The sequence below is a fragment of the Astatotilapia calliptera genome, chromosome 4 (genome assembly GCF_900246225.1).
Source record: "Astatotilapia calliptera chromosome 4, fAstCal1.2, whole genome shotgun sequence".
Taxonomy (NCBI): domain Eukaryota; kingdom Metazoa; phylum Chordata; class Actinopteri; order Cichliformes; family Cichlidae; genus Astatotilapia; species Astatotilapia calliptera.
Genome location: NC_039305.1, coordinates 18,859,078 through 18,878,186, shown reverse-complemented (window position 1 = coordinate 18,878,186; position 19,109 = coordinate 18,859,078). Strand labels below are relative to the sequence as shown.

General features: G+C 40.2%; 1 gene segment (V, D, J or C); it reads left to right on the top strand.

Annotated features, from left to right (window-relative positions):
• The first annotated feature begins 15,473 nt into the window (after positions 1 to 15,473).
• LOC113020945 (Ig heavy chain C region-like) overlaps positions 15,474 to 19,109 on the top strand; it is a 40,931-nt gene continuing 37,295 nt past the window's right edge. Inside the window, 1 exon segment of the C gene segment in view lies at positions 15,474 to 15,507.

The window sequence follows — 19,109 nt, the reverse complement described above, 5'->3', positions numbered from 1 at the left end:
TGCTGTGTTTACCCAAGATGCGTCTGATGGTGGTGATGCTCACATGGTTTATGTTGCTGAACACTCGCCTGTCTGCAAGTATTTTCCGTCGTAGCTGGTGGAGACGGATGGCATTGTCTGCCCTCACTAGGTCCACAACGGCAAGTTCCTGCTGTTGTGTGAACAGGCGTTGCCGTCCTCCCCCAGAAGGTCTTCGGGTCATTCTGGAGAAATACAACCACATATTGTCATCGGTTTGCTTATTTTTCTTACAGTACTTTACTGTATGTACTGTGTCATCCACTGTACAACACTGTACTTCAATATAAGGAATCAGCCACTTTGGCTGCAAAAGGAGCATTAGCACCCCGTACACTTGATATGGTAATGTGATATACTGTAGAACAGTGCTATGAAACCATCTGAGTAGAGCAGAAGGTATGGAGGTGAAGACAGACCTGTTTTCTAGTCGGAATGTTCGTATTACAGATGCCACTGTGAAGCGGCTTAGATGTGGGTGGACTCTCTGCCCAGCTTCCCTCATAGTCAGGCCATGGTTGATGACATGGTCCACCAAAGTTGCTCTTATTTCATCAGAAATATGGGTCCGTTCATGGCCTCTTCGGCCTTCTCCTCCTCTTCCTCCTCCTCCTCTACCTCTTCCTCTTCCTCTTGCTCTCCCTCCATCCATGCTTGCAAAGTTCTTGAAATGGCTACGCTGAGGGCTTTTTGTAGTTGGCTAATTGGTGTTCGGTTTTGCAAGTACGTGCCTTCAGGTGTGTATTTGAGTGGTTGCAATTATCCGATGTGTTTTGTATTTTGGATACATGTGTTTTCCGAATGGCACCCTGAGATTTCATTTTGTGAGCGAAGTGTCTTATGTATGAAATAGAGTGTAGCATGCAGGACCATGTGTGTTGCATAAAGGGGTAGGTGTGTTGCATAAAGGAGTAGGAGTGTTGCATAATTGGTACTGGGGTGCAAAGCAGCGCTTTTGTTTAAGGTATGGGTACATGTGTTTGAGGTATGGTAACAAAAGCTTCACGTTGTGTTACTTTAGTCTGAGCATGGGTTTATAGTGTTCAAGCAACGGGCAAAAACTGTAAAAGAGTAGATACCACAGGCTTTTAAAGTTGTGGTAACTAAACCATTACTTAAAAAGCTCTTACTTGATTCAACTGTCTAATCTAATTACAGGCCAATCTCCAACCTTCCTTTTATGTAAAAAGAAGAAGAAGAAGAAGAAAATCTTGAAAGAGTAGTTGTAAAACAGAAAACGAATCATCTCCAGATGAGGACTTATTTGAAAAGTTTAAGTCAGGATTCAGAATTCATTACAATACAGAAACAGCAAATTATGAATGATCTTCTTATGTGCTCTGACTGTGGACTCATCTTTATGCTTGTCCTGCTAGACTTTTGTGCAGCAGTCCATAACACTGACCACAATATTTTACTCCAGAAATTAGAACACAATGTAGGTATTAAAGGCACTCTGCTGCTGTGATTTGAATCATACCTATCTGATAGATTCCAGTTTTAGCATGATAATGAGGAGTCTTTCTCAGACACAAAAGTTTTTCATGGATTTCCTCCAGGTCTGTGCCATGATTCAATAATTTTTCACATCATGCACACATTATTATGCTTTCCTAAACTTTATTAAGTTAATATTATTAGAAAAGAGTGCACACATTTTTATTGTTATGCAGATGATACCCAGCTCTATTCATCTATGAAGTAAGATGACACAGGTGAAAAAATCTCTTGAAGACCTGCTGACATAAAAATCTTAGAAACATCATGTCTAATCAGATACTTACCTTAGATGGCATTACCTTTGAGAATGAAAGGAGACAGCAGTTGCTGTTTCATCAGGTAAGAATACAATTTCATTTCCGAGATCACTACTTAAGTTGGATTAAATGTATTGTGTTTTTGTAAGAATGTTCCCTCAATTCTGTGAAAGGACATTCAACAACTTTACACTATTGTTTACATACAATGACTTTTGTTCATGTTCTGCATTTAAAATAATGTTCTGATGTATGTGTCCACTAACAGAAGAGTAAACTTATATTGGAGGAGGCTGATGGGCAAACTGCCTCTAAAAAATGTTGCAGGGAAGGATTCGGGCACTTGAAATGTCTTTTCTATTGTTTTCTCTTTAATCAGTTCTAAGTGAAAATGTCTGATATATTGTATTTCTATTATGGTATCTTAATGGCTGTTGCCTTGTGTACATAATAAACTAATACTCCTGTGAGCTATAGGGTATATATGCTGTACACCCTTCCTACTGGATTTTGTTGCATCTGCGTCTCCATGTTAATTTGTGTTTCCCCTACAGCTCCACACCGTCCAGGCAGCAAAAAAACATGCATGTGCTCATTGCGAGCTTGTAACAAGAACACTCTGCTGTCAAGGGTGAGCATTGGTTAATGGTTGTCATGTGACTAATGCAAGCCAGATCCTTTTATTTGGGAAAATTATAAATAATAGTTAAAAGTTATTGCTGGAGGGCACAGACTCGACCCGCAGACCAAAAAAGAAAATTTAAAAAAAATTAAAACGAAAAAGAAAAAGAAAAACGCCAGATTGCTGTGGTGATGAAAAGCATTAATAATCCTTTAGCTGAACTTTTATTTTCTAGAAATAACATTTCAACCTTGAATAGAAAAAATGCCAGGAGAAAACCAAATATTAAACAAAATATTATCTGGTTTGGTTTTAAAATGATTATTTTTTATGTATATCTTTGACATATATTTTGGCTTGCTGAAAGCTAACTACCTAGCTAACTTTGTTCTCACTTTGAATCCGTGATCCAGTGAGCACATCAGGACACCAATCTGAGACAGAATTAGACATGAAGGTGCATCATGAGTCTATCATGAGTCCTTGTTGCCTAAGAAGGTGGCAACAAGGTCAACACAAGGCTCAAGGAAAACTGAAGACAGTCTGCAGGGCTCTAGAGTGCGACCAATTTGGTCGCAAATGCGACCAAATTTTTCAGTGGTGCGACTAAAAATAAATATTTGGTCGCACAGGTGCGACCAACTGTTCCGGTAACAAAAAAAAAATCTCTGTAACTCTCCGTGTGGTCAACAACAGACACACATTATGCCCCTATCGTGGACTAAACCAATCAGAGATAGTCAGGGGCGGGACCTCTCTGATTGGCCGTGGTCCAGTTGAAAGTGCAGGTGGAAGAGAGAGGTGAGTAGCTTGAATAAAGCGATATCAATTCATTAACGGATTCCACACAAAGACCCAAACACGGAGCGGACCCAACACATCAGAATCAGCTTCGTCTTTCTCGGCTTTCTCACCCGACGGCCTGAACACGGACACGCTGTCGGAGCTTAGCGATTCTTCGGGTCCGCGCTGTGTTTACGTCTTTTTGCGCTGATTCTGAGCTGCAGGTTTTGCCTCTCTCCAACCAAAATTCACCGAGCCTGCAGCAAAAGAAGCAGCAAACTGCGCTTCACATTTGATCAATGTCGTCATGAATTCCCTCTGACTTTTGCTGTTTTGCTTCCACCACGATAAAAATCACACTTCCTGCACAGCTCTCTCTCTCTGTGTACTTCAGGAACAGTTTCCGTCTCAAATCTGTTTTCTGCATTATTCATTCGCTTATTACCCACCAGTCTAGCGTTGTTTACAGCGCTTTTTCTTTTTTCACTTAAATGACCTCGGACAAGAAAGCCTAATTTCTGCTGTTCAATACTGAAGAAATTTTAATTTCTTAAAATTATGCAAAATTGCAGAATATTTTTAAGGTTATCTGCTATTAAAAAGCCAGACCAGGAAAATCTCCTTCATGTTTTCCTGTGTTTTATTCTCAGTTACTTTCACACAAAGGCATCTGCTGTGATTTTCACAATTCTGATGAAGTCTCATGTGTATCAGTACTGATAAATGATCAGAATTATAATATTTCTGACTGTCTGAGGCTAAATTTAATCAAATCAGGACTTTGAGAACCGGAATTGAATGGATTATAGAAATCAGTGATGATACTCAGCCCTAGTGAGCAGCCTAGGCCTGAGAGAAGTGGATGTACTGTAGCTGTGGGTAATAAGAAAAGATGAAAAGAACTATTGATAACTTTTTTGTTAAGTTAAGGCCTGATCTGTCTGAAATTCATAGCCAGTGCTCTGACACGGTGCCATCAATATTTGAATGCTGAAAAAGCACAGTGTATCCAGAAAACACATTATATGCTGCAGTAAATGCACTGCCCAAGTGTCCCCTCTCCCCATGGCCTTTCAGCAGCAGACAGCAGCAAACAGGTCGTCAGAGGAGGCCAAGATGATGATTAAGTTTTTAACATTTTCTACAATATTGACAAAGCACTTTAAGCACAAGTTTGTTAGTTAATAATTTAGAAATTAATATTGTCTGTATGGACTTCCCCCCCCAAAGAAAGTGCACATGTAAAACTGCGGTGTTAAGCGATGCGGTTGAAAAATTTGAGTGCGCCTAACTTTTGTGCCAGTACGCCTAAATTTTTAAAGTTAGGCGTACCGGTGCGCCCATGTCAAAAAGTTAGTCTAGAGCCCTGGTCTGTCAGTGAATTGAAGTGAACTTTCACTGTATAATTGGGCATATTTAGAATTTGGAGCTAGTTATTTTTTTTAACATTGGATATGTTGAAATATTACACTACAGGGAGTGCAGAATTATTAGGCAAATGAGTATTTTGTCCACATCATCCTCTTCATGCATGTTGTCTTACTCCAAGCTGTATAGGCTCGAAAGCCTATTACCAATTAAGCATATTAGGTGATGTGCATCTCTGTAATGAGAAGGGGTGTGGTCTAATGACATCAACACCCTATATCAGGTGTGCATAATTATTAGGCAACATCCTTTCCTTTGGCAAAATGGGTCAAAAGAAGGACTTGACAGGCTCAGAAAAGTCAAAAATAGTGAGATATCTTGCAGAGGGATGCAGCAGTCTCAAAATTGCAAAGCTTCTGAAGCGTGATCATCGAACAATCAAGCGTTTCATTCAAAATAGTCAAAAGGGTCGCAAGAAGCGTGTGGAAAAACCAAGGCGCAAAATAACTGCCCATGAACTGAGAAAAGTCAAGCGTGCAGCTGCCAAGATGCCACTTGCCACCAGTTTGGCCATATTTCAGAGCTGCAACATCACTGGAGTGCCCAAAAGCACAAGGTGTGCAATACTCAGAGACATGGCCAAGGTAAGAAAGGCTGAAAGACTACCACCACTGAACAAGACACACAAGCTGAAACGTCAAGACTGGGCCAAGAAATATCTCAAGACTGGTTTTTCTAAGGTTTTATGGACTGATGAAATGAGAGTGAGTCTTGATGGGCCAGATGGATGGGCCCGTGGCTGGATTGGTAAAGGGCAGAGAGCTCCAGTCCGACTCAGACGCCAGCAAGGTGGAGGTGGAGTACTGGTTTGGGCTGGTATCATCAAAGATGAGCTTGTGGGGCCTTTTTGGGTTGAGGATGGAGTCAAGCCCAACTCCCAGTCCTACTGCCAGTTTCTGGAAGACACCTTCTTCAAGCAGTGGTACAGGAAGAAGTCTGCATCCTTCAAGAAAAACATGATTTTCATGCAGGACAATGCTCCATCACACGCGTCCAAGTACTCCACAGCGTGGCTGGCAAGAAAGGGTATAAAAGAAGAAAAACTAATGACATGGCCTCCTTGTTCACCTGATCTGAACCCCATTGAGAACCTGTGGTCCATCATCAAATGTGAGATTTACAAGGAGGGAAAACAGTACACCTCTCTGAACAGTGTCTGGGAGGCTGTGGTTGCTGCTGCACGCAATGTTGATGGTGGACAGATCAAAACACTGACAGAATCCATGGATGGCAGGCTTTTGAGTGTCCTTACAAAGAAAGGTGGCTATATTGGTCGCTGATTTGTTTTTGTTTTGTTTTCGAATGTCAGAAATGTATATTTGTGAATGTGGAGATGTTATATTGGTGTCACTGGTAAAAATAAATAATTGAAATGGGTATATATTTGTTTTTTGTTAAGTTGCCTAATAATTAAGCACAGTAATAGTCACCTGCACACACAGATATCCCCCTAAAATAGCTAAAACTACAAACAAACTAAAAACTACTTCCAAAAACATTCGGCTTTGATATTAATGAGTTTTTTGGGTTCATTGAGAACATGGTTGTTGTTCAATAATAAAATTATTCCTCAAAAATACAACTTGCCTAATAATTCTGCACTCCCTGTATGACAACGCTTTTGACCCCTGGGGGAAAGGCACAATGGTTACGGTTAGATCAGGGAAAGTGAGTCAGTTGTTTTCCCTTAATGTTAAGATTTAAATTTAAAGGCTGTGTTGTTGTTTTTAACAATTCAAAATCTCAATTTGCAGTAGTATTCCACATAATTTTCTTATCATAAAATAATATGGAAAAACACAGAAATGTGCAAACAGGTTTTTGGTTTGAGCTGTAAATAATTATTTAGATTGTGGCCATTCGTTTGATTACTGGGGAAAGGGCACAATGGTCACTATCAGTTCAGGTATGAATTCTAACATTCTTATAACTAACTTTTTTTTCCTGCTTAATTATATGAAATCTGATAAAGAGAAAAGTTACAGTTACATCAGGTAAGGTGATCTAATTCTTTCATTTTAATTTATGATTCTAATTTAAATTGTGATTTTTTTTTTAAAGAAATGTTGTGGTTGTGAGAAAGTTCAATACCATCATTTGTGGACTACTGAGGGATAAATGGCTTATAATTTACAGACTTCGTTTAAATGGTGGTGAAAATCAGGTTTTGTTCAGTCTTTTGAATCTCTTTATATTAACTGGAGAATATATCAGATTGTAGAATTTATTAGATGGGGCGTAAGGTTTTTGTATACAGTTGTCAGTAAGTTGTTAGACTGTGACTACGCTTATGACTCCTGGGGAAAGGGCACGACAGTCACTGTCACATCAGGTATGAATTGTTATCTTTCTTACTAAAGAGAGAAATTCCTGATCCCCCGGTACGATACAATGTATTCATTTTCATTTGTTTACAACTATAATGATAAATTTGATAAATTAAGTACTTATTTCAACAATTGTTGTAGTTTGTTACAGAATATGTTAAAAAAATAATTTCAGACCAATTTTGTGAGAAGTAAGAAAGGTATCTTTAAGGAAGAGGACTCCCTTACTGCATTTATTTATATTATATGTATAGCACTTTGGAGCACACTGTTCACTTTATTAAAAGCACCTTATCAAGCACTTTATGAGCATTGCACTTTAAGCATGGATTTGCACACAAGCAGTTTAAATATTTATTGTCTATTTATTGGGAATTTTAAAATCAGTTGGTAGCCTTATTTCAGATCCTGCACAGCTGCTCCTCGTCAAGGAATGTGGTGGTTGTCTGTCAGGAGAGAAGAATGGTGATTGAGATTGTGATTAAGGTTTACCAATAAGGGAAACTAAGGCAAATGTGTGTGTAAAATCTAGGGATAAAAGTGGTGTAAATAAGTGTTTGTAAGTTAATGATTACTCACCTTTCTTGCCTGTGTCCTCTTCAAGGTGTTTGGGCAAATGTTTCCCCGGGGGTCCAGACACCATTTAAAGGTTCCGGGAGAGACCATGGGTAAAGAGAGTGTGGTGAATCTTTTTGTGCTTGGGTTTCTGGGTTTTTATAATATTGGGTTTGGGGTAACATTAAAGTGTGAAATATTTATTAATATGTAAATGTGAAAATGTATTTATGTATTTATTTATTCTTATTGATATATTGTATACTGTGGTGGAAGGTTGGGATTTAAGAATTTACCTGAGAGTGGAATAATGGTTGAGTCTGTGACAGCTGAACATATTTAAGGCTGCCAGTTGTCATTAGAGGGGGATTTTTGTGCTGTAAAGAAGCTCGACAAGTTAATTGTTGTAAGGAGAGCCGTATAGCGAATAAATACTTTGTTCTAGTGATGGGCAGATGAAGCCCCATGAAGCACTGAAGCTTTTCATCCAATTGGTTCACCCCAACGCGAAGCTTCATGAAGCTTCATTTGCTCTAGCAGGACACCTACTGGACGTAAAAATAATAGCTGGCATGAATTTGAAGAGTGTGGCATTTTGCACACAGCCTGTAAATGTCAACAACAAAAGGAGTGTGTAAAACATGTATATTGTAGTGATGGCAGTATACTGTGTATATTTATAGTGGCAGTATGGGAAATGATTATTTGGAAATGCTTGAAATGGAAATGATCATTTACTGTGAGGTGAGGTGTGGTTGGGGTGTGGACAGTAGTTGTGCTTTTGTAACGTTGAGGTATGGACAGCTACACACTGAGGCTTTGAGCCTCAGTCCTGCCTGTTCACATTTTATTCTGTAAAAACTAAATTTTCACTGCTTTTACGACCTTTTTAGTGGGGAGAACATAGCTGGGATTTAATGATTTAACAAATCTTTTGAATCCTTTGTCCTCCACAATGCTAAATGGCTGGGAGTCCTCAATCACCATGCTGACCAGGTCTTCATCTATTTGAGATTGTTCTCCTGAGGAAAGACAATAAAGACAAAGCACAAATATAAATATCACACACGTAACTTATAACAGTTGTATAATATTGTTATATCATTTAGTAACATTACTGCATCCTATATTATCATTGCATTTGATGGCTCACCTGGTCTTGCTCCACAATCGGTGTTCCCCTTATTCTCATGCAAAGCTCTGTAGTGCCTAAGCATGGATGAGGTGTTGTTGTTATATCCCAGCTCCCTGGCACATAGCAAACACTTCACCTTGTACAAAAGTCAAGACAGCTCAACATAAATTGTATTGCACCATCAGTATCATGACAATACATCTTCTGTAGAAATTTACATACCTTGTTGGGAGGAATAAAATCAAAATGTTCCCACACAGGGGAGGACATCCTTCTCTTCTTAGCTGGCTCCATTCTCTCCTGACTTTCTCTCCTCACTCTCATAAACCTCCAAACGGTCTCCAAACTCTCTCTAACCCAACTCTCCATCAAACACCCACATTTTGAATGAAGTCTGAGGGGTTTATATCGCTGTCATATCTCGCGGCAAAGTTCGAACCACTTCATGAACCAGTCACGTGGTACAGCCGGGCAGCGAGGCTTCGGACGTCATCATTTTCAGCTCCTCCCATAAATGAAGCAAGCCTCGATACGCGCTTCGCGGAAACGCCCCCTCCATTACTCGACACACGCTCCGAAGCCTCGATACAGAACGTCCCATCACTACTTTGTTCCACTACACTTGCCTTGGTCTGTCTCACTGTGTTTCCAGCCGCTAAGGGCTGCCCTGTTACAAGTGGTGTCAGAAGTGTGTCACTCATGCCACAGTGAGAAGATGATGACAAGAGGTGGAAGAAAGCCAGGCCAAGAGGAGCAGCCTGATGAAGGAGTTGGAGCTTCATCTGAGCTAGAGGCCATGGCAGCAACAACCCCTGAGGACAAATTGGAGGAGTTGACAGGGTTGGTGAAATCTCTTATGCGGTCTCAAGCAGCCAGAGACCAAAAGTGGGAGAAGGATTTGTCACGTCAGGAGCAAAGGTGGAAAGGCATGCAGCATCAATTTCAGCAAATCCAGCTACAAGTTAATGCTGTAACTGATAAACCTGATCCACCAGAGGCGCCAGCGCCCCCTACAATATCTGAAGAACAAGAACTTGGATTCAATGGTGAAGACATTCCAGTGGCCAGTGGGTCCAGGTCTTTAATTGAACCAAAACTTTTTCCTCTGTCACCAGAAGATGACATTGAACATTTTCTGACTACGTTTGAAAGAATGGCAAATGTGTGTCGATGGCCCAGAGATGAGTGGGCTATTCGCCTGGTTCCCCTGTTGACAGGTAAAGCCCGCACAGCCTACATTCTTATGGATTTAACAGACTCTGAGAATTATGATAAGGTGAAAGAGGCAATTCTGGCAAAATATGAGATCACTGCTGACACCTACAGACGCCGCTTCAGATCTTCGAAAGTTGAACCAGGTGAGACGCCACGTGAACTTTATGTAAGATTGAAAGACCTGTTTTCAAGATGGATTAAACCTGAAAAATCAACTGTAGAAGAAATATCTGAGCAGATAATTCTGGAGCAGTTTTTGAGAATGGTTAACCCAGAGCTGGAGATTTGGATACGTGAGCATGACCCGAAGACTGCAAAGGAAGCAGCTAGCCTTGCAGAGGTTTTCACTTCAGCCAGAAAAGGAAGCAAGAGCACCTACTTCAGCCGGGAGACCCACTACGCCCAACCAAGTAAGTCCATTGGGGGTGAACAGGGTTCTGGTCAAGTTCAGGCTAGAAATCTTTCTAGTTCTAGGCAGCTCCCTTCCCATAGACCTCACAATGTGAAGAAATCCTTTAAGTCTTCAGTTCAGGATATTAAATGTTATCACTGTCATAACTTTGGCCATACACAACAATTTTGCCCTGCACTTAAGTCAAAACCATCTCTTTTATGTGCAGTTCCAAGACCAGCCACAGAGCCAGTAGGAAAGAAAGCTTGTACTGTCCCTGTTTTAATTAATGGGCGTAAAGAGGAAGCTTTGCTTGACTCTGGGTGCTTTCAGACTCTTGTACATTCTAGCATAATTTCAGGAGAAAAGCTAAGTGGGGTTGGGGCTACAATAAGTTGTGTGCATGGGGACGAACACAGGTACCCCACTGAGGTTTACCTGACAGTGGGAGGTCAAACCTACTTGTTAGTGGTAGCTGTGGTTCCCAGTTTGCCATATTCAGTGATACTTGGTAATGACATCCCCACTCTTTTTGATCTAATACATCAGTCAGATTATGACCCTCAAGTGAGTGCTGAGAAAGACATTCAAGGCTTAGGTGATGAATCTGGAAGCTCACTTCCTCTAGATATGACAATTGAACCATTTAAACCCTGTCATGTAGTCACAAGAGCACAAAGTGCAAAGGAAAGGATGCAAGAACTACCCTTTTTTGAGGAGTCTCTCGAAACGGAGCCAGGGAAGATTAGGAAGTCTAGGGCTCAGAAAAGAAGAGAAAAGTTCAAAGGCTCAGGGGAAAAAGGTACAGCATTGTTCCCTAAGCCAAATAACCAACTTGAGTTTGATGTTCCCTCAGATTTAGGTGCACTCCAAAGAAGCGACCCTACTCTAAAACCCTGGTTTGAGAAGGTAACAGAGGTAGAGGGGGCTAGTCAAGGTCAGGTAAGCTGTCTTGCAGACACTGTTTACTTGATTAAAGGAGGCATCTTGTACCAGAGAAAGGGGAAGTGCGAAGCTGTGGCACTCCCACAACAGTTCAGAGACAAAGTTATGGATTTGGGTCATTCAATTCCATGGGCAGGTCATATGGCTTTTCACAAAACACTGAATAGGATCAGCAGCCATTTTGTTTGGCCAGGGATGTATGTCCAGGTTTCTGAGTTTTGCCGTTCCTGTGAAAAATGTCAGTTGACCTCAGGCAAAGGAGTAGCGCGAGCCCAGTTGCAACCATTGCCAATTATTGAAACACCATTTGAGAGGCTAGGCATGGATATCGTGGGCCCTTTAGAGAGGAGCTCCACTGGTCATCGCTACATATTAGTCATATGTGACTATGCAACGGTTTCCTGAGGCCTTCCCACTCAGATCAATTAAAGCTCGTCACATTGCTAATTGTCTTCTGCAGCTTTTCTCTAGGGTAGGCATACCAAGAGAAATTCTGACGGACTGTGGAACGAACTTTCTATCCAAGTTGTTGCAGCAGGTTTATAAGCTGTTAGGGATAAAGGGACTTAAGACCACCCCGTATCACCCCCAAACGGACGGGCTAGTGGAGAGATACAACCAGACTCTCAAAAGTATGCTGCGCAAGTTTGTCTCTGACACAGGTGCTGACTGGGATCAATGGCTGCCCTACCTTCTGTTCGCCTACCGGGAGGTCCCGCAGGTTTCCACTGGCTTCTCGCCTTTTGAACTTTTATACGGTCGCCAAGTGAGAGGCCCCCTGGATCTGCTTAAGGACTGCTGGGAGGAATCCAAAGCAGAGGGCGAAAACATGCGCAGCCTACGTCATCACCATGAGAGAGAGGTTGGAGAAAATGGCATCATTGATGCAAGACAACATGAAAGCTGCACAAAAACATCAAAAGACTTGGTATGATCAGAAGGCCAGGGATAGGGTCTTCCTTCCAGGTCAGAAAGTAGCCTACTGTTATTGCTTCCCACCAGCGATAACAAGTTGCTGACAAAATGGCATGGACCATACGAGATCGTCAGACAAGTGAGTAAAGTCACTTATGAGCTGAATATGCCAGAAAGAGTTAAAAAATATCAGACATTTCACGTGAACTTGTTGAAAGAATTCCACAGCCGACAAGAGCCGGTCTATCAGTTACTGGTGCGTTCAGTTAAGGATGAGGAGGTGACTGAGAAGTTCTTTCCAACTAACAGTCAAGTTTGTGCTTCAGTTGACCTTTCTCATTTGTCTCCTACTGAGCAGGCTGATATAAAACCACTCGTGGACCCACAGCTCTTTCGAGAAACACCAGACTTCACATCACTGGTTCAGCACAAGATACGGGTGAAGGAGGATGCACCCGTTCGACAAAAGAGCTACAGAATTCCAGAACGGTTGGTGCCAGTGCTGCAGAAAGAAATAAAACTGATGTTGGACCTGGGAATCATTGAGGTGTCAAGTAGTGAGTGGTGCAGCCCGATTGTTTTGGTACCAAAGAAAGATGACACCCTGAGATTCTGTATTGATTTCAGATATTTGAATGCAGTATCCAAGTTTGATCCCTACCCAATGCCCAGGGTGGATGACCTGCTGGAGAGAGTTGGATCAGCAAGGTACATTACAACACTTGATCTGTGTAAAGGATACTGGCAAGTGGCTTTGGCACCAGAAGCGAGAGAGCTGACAGCCTTCAAAACTCCTTTTGGTATGTACCAATTTAAAGTCATGCCATTTGGGCTTCAAGGTGCACCAGCGACATTCCAACGATTAATGGACCATGTACTGAGAGATGTGTCAGCATTCTCTGCAGCATATCTGGATGACGTGGTGGTGTACAGCCAGTCCTGGGAAGAGCATGTCATTCACCTACAGAAGGTGCTACACTCCATCAGAATGGCTGGACTGACTATCAATCCCAAGAAGTGCTCCATAGCCAAGAGAGAAGTGGAGTACTTGGGCTTTGTAGTTGGCTCTGGGAAGATAAAGCCGCAGGTTGGAAAGATTGAAGCAATTCAGTCCTTCCCAGTTCTGACAACAAAAAGGAAGGTGAGAGGTTTTCTGGGTCTAGTAGGCTGGTACAGGAAATTCATACCTTCTTTTGCAGAGCGATCCACTGTACTGAATGACCTCACAAAAGGCTCAGCCCCCAACAAAGTGGGTTGGACAGAAGACTGTGAGCAAGCATTCAGAGACCTCAAGGAAGCAGTTTGCACACATCCAGTTCTACACAGTCCAGACTTCAACAAGCCATTCATCTTGCAAACTGATGCTTCAGGAGTTGGCCTTGGTGCTGTCCTTCAGCAAGAGGTGGATGGTGAAAGAAGGCCTGTGGTGTTTCTGAGTTGGAAACTACTCGACAGGGAGACGAGGTATTCGACAGTGGAGAAAGAGTGTTTGGCCATGAAATGGGCTATTGAGGCCTTGAGGTATTATCTTCTGGGACGTCACTTCACTCTGGAGACTGATCATCGTGCCCTCCAGTGGTTGAACCGCATGAGGGATGCGAATGCCCGCATTGCAGGATGGTACCTGTCTCTGCAGCCTTATGACTTTACGGTCCAGTATAGGCCGGGGAAGTCAAATGTGGTTGCTGATTGTTTATCTAGGATGACAGAGGACTGAAGCACTTCGCGCTTAAGAGAGGGAGGAGGAAATGTAAGGAAGAGGACTCCCTTACTGCATTTATTTATATTATATGTATAGCACTTTGGAGCACACTGTTCACTTTATTAAAAGCACCTTATCAAGCACTTTATGAGCATTGCACTTTAAGCATGGATTTGCACACAAGCAGTTTAAATATTTATTGTCTATTTATTGGGAATTTTAAAATCAGTTGGTAGCCTTATTTCAGATCCTGCACAGCTGCTCCTCGTCAAGGAATGTGGTGGTTGTCTGTCAGGAGAGAAGAATGGTGATTGAGATTGTGATTAAGGTTTACCAATAAGGGAAACTAAGGCAAATGTGTGTGTAAAATCTAGGGATAAAAGTGGTGTAAATAAGTGTTTGTAAGTTAATGATTACTCACCTTTCTTGCCTGTGTCCTCTTCAAGGTGTTTGGGCAAATGTTTCCCCGGGGGTCCAGACACCATTTAAAGGTTCCGGGAGAGACCATGGGTAAAGAGAGTGTGGTGAATCTTTTTGTGCTTGGGTTTCTGGGTTTTTATAATATTGGGTTTGGTGTAACATTAAGTGTGAAATATTTATTAATATGTAAATGTGAAAATGTATTTATGTATTTATTTATTCTTATTGATATATTGTATACTGTGGTGGAAGGTTGGGATTTAAGAATTTACCTGAGAGTGGAATAATGGTTGAGTCTGTGACAGCTGAACATATTTAAGGCTGCCAGTTGTCATTAGAGGGGGATTTTTGTGCTGTAAAGAAGCTCGACAAGTTAATTGTTGTAAGGAGAGCCGTATAGTGAATAAATACTTTGTTCCACTACACTTGCCTTGGTCTGTCTCACTGTGTTTCCAGCCGCTAAGGGCTACCCTGTTACAGTATCCATTAACTATTTCAAATGGCTTTAAGACTTATAAAATGGCTCTCCAGTTACAGCGTCATCAGTTAAGATATGTCTCCATTGGATGCAAGTTCTAATTTTACTTTTTGTCAGTGTGGTCTAAGGAGCTTGGAAAGAAAAGCGAAAAATTTCTTGTTCAAGTTACTTTTGTTCAAGTTCAAGCAACATAAAGAAGTCCAGACACTTTTCTTTCAAAGTTCCTTACATTATGATGACCTGGATGACTGAGAACCTTCACAGACTTTTTGTCAGTGTCACTTCAAATGTGAATTGTGTTCATATACATTTGCTATAAAAATGCGATATCGTCGAAATGGTCTTGTGGGGTGACCGTGGTTCAGGGGGTTGGGAAGCTCATCTTGTAACTGGAAGGTTGCTGGTTCGATCCCCAGCTCCGTCTGTCTTGGTCGTTGTGTTACTTCACCTACCTACTTCACCGTCTACTGGTGTTGGCCAGAGTGGCCGATGGTGCGATATGGCAACCCTGCTTCTGTCAGTCTGCTCCAGGGCAGCTGTGGCTACAACTGTGGCTGCCTCCACCAGTGTGTGAAAGTGAATGAATAGTGGAATTGTAAAGTGCTTTAAGGGTCTCGAAATCCATTATTATTAACAGATAGCGTATTTTGGGTGATTTGATAGGATTTTATAATATATTATAATTAATATAATGTAATAATTAATTAGTCCCAGAAGTAATTGCTTCTGTGTATCATCAGTACTAAGTATATTCAGTACTATGATACGGTGCTGTAGACTATTGGGGAAAGGGGACAACAGTCACTGTTTCATCAGGTAAGTAAACCATTTCAGCCAAATATCAATGCTGAAGTGGAATCAAATTTAATGTGTTCTTAAAAGAGTTTGCCATCAACACTGTGAAACGAAGTTTACTAACTTTATGTTATTCTTTTATTTATTTCATTTTTTTTATTGTTTTTTTTTTTGTCCACATTCTGCATTTTAAAATAATTTAGAAAAATGATCTATACACTAACAAAATCTGGAACTTATAACAACAGTAATATATATAATAGCACTGACAGAGGCTGATGAACAAATTGGGATTCGGGGCATTTGAAATGATAAACATTTAAAGGCTAAAGTCTATCTTTAACTAATCTTAGGTGAAAATGTGTGCTTTATTATTGTTTTGCCATTGTGGTATATTAATTATTATTGTTTCCCCTTTCTTAGCCACTTCAAGTCGACCCACTGTGTTTCCCCTGATGCCATGTGGTTCTCAGAGCGGAGATATGGTCACTCTTGCCTGTCTTGCCACTGGGTTTAACCCTCCTGTGATGGACAAAAGGTTCCTTCCTTTGGTCCTCTTCCTTGACAAACACCATTCACTATCCTGCAGTACAGAAACTCCGAGTGAGGAGACAGGACTGGGTTGCAAGACAGACTTTCCAGCGCAAGAAAATGGATGGATGGATTTCTATATTTATGAATAGTATGTTCATTTAAATTAATAATTCAATGCTTTTGCATACATACATTTGTGTACATCTTTTTTTTTCAGTGCTGTTTAAGAGGAATCCAACTCATAAAGTGATTTCCTCTCCTGATGAGGACGGTACCTATTCTGCCTCCTGCTTTGCCAAAGAGTTTGCACCAAAGAAACATGATATCAAATGGCTGAAAAATGGAGCAGACGTCACCAGCAAAATTGATCTGATCACTACAGTTTCTGAATCAAGTGTACAACACAGCAAGTTTTCACACAGTAAATTCCAGTGATGTGAATGAAGATACTGAATTCACTTGTGTTTACAGGAGGGCAAAGTAGATCTTTGAATAAAAGCGAGATAGACAACACACTAGGTGAGAAAAAAAACCAAAAAAATGTTTTTTTGCTCTATGATTTTGTAATAAATCAAAATAAAACCATAAAACCAGGTAAGCCTTATGCTAAGTCATATAGAATTTGTTTTGAGTAGTTTCTTTAACTTCTAATGTACTCATATGAAAGTGCTAGTCATTTCAACAGCTTCAACTTTTGGAGGAATTTAAAAATAATTTAAAAAAAATAAAGATAAAGTTTGATGAGAACTAATAGCCAATAAATTGAGGTACAACACATAATACATAATTTTTTTTTCTCCCCATCAGATTTTTTCACAACCACAGATCTGAAAAACAGTACGTTACAATACACACACATGCGTACACATACATATGTCGTCATATATACATAATTTTATCTCATGTCTTGACTTTAAACTTATACATAATCTCCCTGTTTAGCTGAGTATCAATTCCTGATGGGACAGAGCCAGCGGTGACAATCCACATCCTCTCACAGCTGCACACTGACCAATTTTAGCCTGAAGATGAAATCACTCTGTGTCTGGTCACCATTACTGTCAATAAGATGTATATATGCTATTCTTTTTACTTATTTCAGTTTTTTATGACACTTATTAGTATATAATAATATATATATTACTATATAATATTAATATTTAACACTAATGGAGAGTGATCAATGAAATGGGACATAAATCGGGACATTTGAAATGCTAAACATTTAAAATGTAATGTCTTTCAAGATGGGATTTATTACGCAACATAATCAGCTCAAGTGTTTTCTCTTTAATCACTTCTAAGTGAAAATGTGTGGTATATTATTGTATTTCTATTCCGGTATCTTAATTAGTGTTGTCTCCCCTTTCTTAGACACTTCAACTGCACCCACTGTGTTTCCTCTGGTACCATGTGGTTCTGAAAGTGGAGATATGGTCACTCTTGGCTGCCTTGCCACCGGCTTTAACCCTCCTGCAGTGACTTTCTCGTGGAACAAAGGCGGCACTGCCTTGACAGACTTCATCCAGTACCCTGCAGTACAAAAAGGCGATGTTTATACTGGAGTCAGTCAAGTCCGAGTGAGGAAACAGGACTGGGATACACAACAGAATTTCCAATGTGTTGTGAATCACGCTGCTGGGAATGCACAGACTCCTGTCAGACCAACACGTAAGCCTTATGCTAATTCACATTTAATCAGTTTATCTTATTCTATTTGACTTATAACAAGTTTACATGAAAGCTCTGTGAACATATACAAAACTAAACAATTTGAATGAATTTGCACATAAATGCACAGGCTGATATTGTTATAGTCTGTAAGATTTTTGTTAAGTCATTTAATTTCCTTTTCTTAGGTTATTTGAACTCTTGATACATCACATACATAATACATTGCTACAGTAAACTTCAGTGCACCTGCAGTGACTTTCTCGTGGACCAAAGGCGACACTGCCTTGACAGACTTCATCCAGTACCCTTCAGTACAAAAAGGCGATGTTTATACTGGAGTCAGTCAAGTCCGAGTGAGGAAACAGGACTGGGATACACAACAGAATTTCCGATGTGTTGTGAATCACGCTGCTGGGAATGCACAGGCTATTGTTGATCCAATTGGTAAGACTTATGCTAAGTCATTTAATTTCCTTTTCTTAGGTTATTTGAATTCTATATACATCACATACAAAGTACATTGCTACAGTAAACCTATTCAGTGCGCTTTTTCTGAAGTAATATTTCTTATAAATAATTACTGGGCCACATCTAGTGATTGCTTCTTCTAATAAGAGTCAGTTATTGAGTTAATCTCCAGTTTTTGTTTTTTGAAGAAATTATAGTAGAGGCTGACTTTATCGTAAATGCGCCCCAAGCTGCTTATGTTGATAAATAATCTCAACACAGAGAGGAATAACTGTTTGAACTTACAACCAAAACCCAAACTTATTCAAACAAAAAAAAAAACATAACCAACATAAAATCAAATATTTCACCTCATTAAATAACATGAAATATTGTTAAATATTTCAAAATTCATAATTTTTTCATAGACTTTGTGGAAACACACACACACACATGGTGGAATGAGAACTAGAATATATCCAAGCAGTCTTGCTCATGATTATTAAGCTTTGGTACATTGTCTTTTTTTTTATTCTTCACTCATACGCTGTATTGGGTGTCATATTTGACAGTTCAATGTCACTTGAGAAACAACTGGTTCAGAACTGTTTTTATCATCTAAGAAACATTTCTAAACTCAGACTACTGGTGTCAAAGGCAGAACTTGAGATGATTATTCATGCTATAAATTTTTTTCTCATCTGGATTATTGTAATGGTCTTTTTACTTGTTTCAGCAAATAAGCTTTGGATCGCCTTCAGACTGTACAGAATGCTGCAGCAAGACTTTTAACTGGTACTAACAAGAGGTCACATATTATTGAAAAGTACATTTTAGGTTTCATTTAAAAATTTTAGTTTTAACTTTTAGAGCTCTATATGGTGAAGCTCCACAGTATATCTCTGACCTGTTGAAACCTCCTTCTTCCCGAGCATTTAGATCGTCAGGTCAGAGGTTACTGTTGGTCC